The sequence below is a fragment of the Austrofundulus limnaeus genome, unplaced genomic scaffold (genome assembly GCF_001266775.1).
Source record: "Austrofundulus limnaeus strain Quisiro unplaced genomic scaffold, Austrofundulus_limnaeus-1.0 Scaffold25, whole genome shotgun sequence".
Lineage (NCBI taxonomy): Eukaryota > Metazoa > Chordata > Actinopteri > Cyprinodontiformes > Rivulidae > Austrofundulus > Austrofundulus limnaeus.
In genome coordinates this window covers 2,738,014-2,740,243 of record NW_013952427.1, presented here as the reverse complement: position 1 = coordinate 2,740,243, position 2,230 = coordinate 2,738,014, and the positions used below count along the sequence as shown (strand labels likewise).

The window sequence follows — 2,230 nt, the reverse complement described above, 5'->3', positions numbered from 1 at the left end:
TGTGTGACTGTGTGTGTGACTGTGTGTGTGACTGTGTGTGTGACTGTGTGTGTGTGTGTGTGTGTGTGTGTTGGAGGTAACCAAGCCCACAAGCCTTCAGGCAGGCGTCCCCTTGGTCACCTCTGCAGCTGCTGGCAACGTCTCCAACCCCTCACGCACACACACAAAAATACAAGGAACACAACAGCTTCACTTCCTGAAGATGACAAAAAACAACCCAGAATTTACACTTGTGGTCTGTCTTTGTGGCTAACTTAATAGGTTTGTCTTTAAGTTTTTTGCTCGGTTGTTTGTCTAACTGTAGTTTTCATGTAGTTATTCCTACACTGGCCAAAGTCTTAAAGGAAAATCTAAACCCTCAAAGGAAAAACCTAAAATGTGGGTGGTTTCTTTCTTTCTTTCTTTCTTTCTTTCTTTTTCTTTTTTCCCCTTTAAATTGGATGTTTTCAGAGCCTGCAGCCATGAGAAGGCTTTGTAGCTCAGAAAATAAATATTTTTCTGGGCTCTGGTTTTCAGTCATTATTTGTTTTGCTTTGCGAGTACATTCAAACAAGCCAAGCTAAAATCCAGGGAAATGCAAAGAAATGATTGTAAACCAGTCAGTTCTTTGACTTTTACATTTATGTGATGGCACAATTAGAAAGTAATCCAGAGCATTTTGTGGATCTAATTGAACTTTAGCGTATTCACCGTGTGCATTTCAGGGGTATTTGGTGCACAGCAAGTTAAAATTGTTGAAGACTTAATTCATCTTAGCTCAGGTATTCAGTTTGAATAGTCTACTTAAGATGGATTTGTTTGTTTTGTTTCCTTCAATCAAGGTATAATAAAACCAAATAGTAACTGGTCCCCCACCAGGAAAGCCATGTCAGTAGCATCTCAGTTCCTATATTCTGACTTTTTCTTATTAGCAYAAGTTTCATACCTGCTTGCAGTCTCTCCTCAGAAATTAAAATGAAGTCATCATTTTGGGATTTCTTCCAGTTGACACACCAAAGACCTGCTGTTTTCCAACGTTTATGTAAACACGTTAGCYGTGCTATTTGTCACATTGCTGATTATTAGTCCATGACTTGAAGTAATCACAGGTGRAGTTTCATGCAGTGTCAGCACTTCTGTTTTTTTTTCCTCAACGTGTTCTGGAGAGCAGGGGAACTGAGGTAATAGAAAGCTTGAAGGTGAACCAGGATTGGATTATTTTATAGTTTTAATCCAGAAATAACACTCTTTAAATAGTGTTTGCAAAATATTTTATCCAGAGCTGGTCAAGGGTAGAAACTAAAGAGCTGAAAGTATTTTTGCTGTAGGAGCACCTTAATGACTTGAACAGTTGCTTAACTTGTTGATGCATTTAAATATTCCTTATTTTTTGTGAGAACATTTCTTCWTTGCTGGTGATGATCTTGTTTGATACGATACGGGACAAGTGATGAACAATAGGAWGATTTCCAGCGTAGTTGGAGCTCTCGAAGGTGTCAGTGCCACCTCCGCAGCTCTCCACCTTGTTTTAATTGCCTTCCAGTTAATTACTCCAGTAAGTGTGAAACAATGTTGTCAGACCTCCCCTGCACAGCCCTGCTTTCACTTTGTCCTCTCTGCTCTTTGTCAGCCAAATGGAGGCATCATAGATGGCTGAAGGACACTTTAAAAAGAACATTTTTGTTGACATGTTCAGTACAGGTCGCCATCAACGGTATAATAGTTTATTTTTTGTTTTACTCTCTCTGTGACATTAWTAACAGAAATATTTGCTAAAGCAAGGAAAGTTGTAGTGAAAGTGGACAGGCTGATTGTTGATACAAGTCCTTTTTAAAGTACATGCTTTATTTATCATATTTGTTATTACAGTACTTTTCCTGGCACAACGCTCAGGGTGAAGTTTCTCCATACAAAGCCTGTCATCTTTATTTAGCAGCCGGCTCGTCACCACTGTCCTGTCACTTTGGACACGGCTGCACCACTTTATTAGCGCAGGACTGATGTGACGTGTGCGAGGCCCATCTTTTCCAGGTCCCTTCTCCTCCCCGCTCACCTGATTCTCCATGCCACTGGCATCAGCTCCATAGATCACGGCTGTCGCAGCATGTGTAGGTGCTTGCACCACTCTGTTAGTCTCATCGCTCATTCTCACTCGTCAACCAGGCTGCTGATCTCACCCAGACCCCTCTCTCTCTCTCTCTCTCTCTCTCTCTCTCTCTCTCTCTCTCTCTCTCTCTCTCTCTCTCTCTCT

The 2,230-nt window shown here is 41.1% G+C and overlaps 1 protein-coding gene across 6 annotated transcripts in view; it reads left to right on the top strand.

Annotated features, from left to right (window-relative positions):
• tcf3b (transcription factor 3b) overlaps positions 1-2,230 on the top strand; it is a 33,351-nt gene that overhangs the window by 12,639 nt on the left and 18,482 nt on the right. The window lies entirely within an intron of this gene.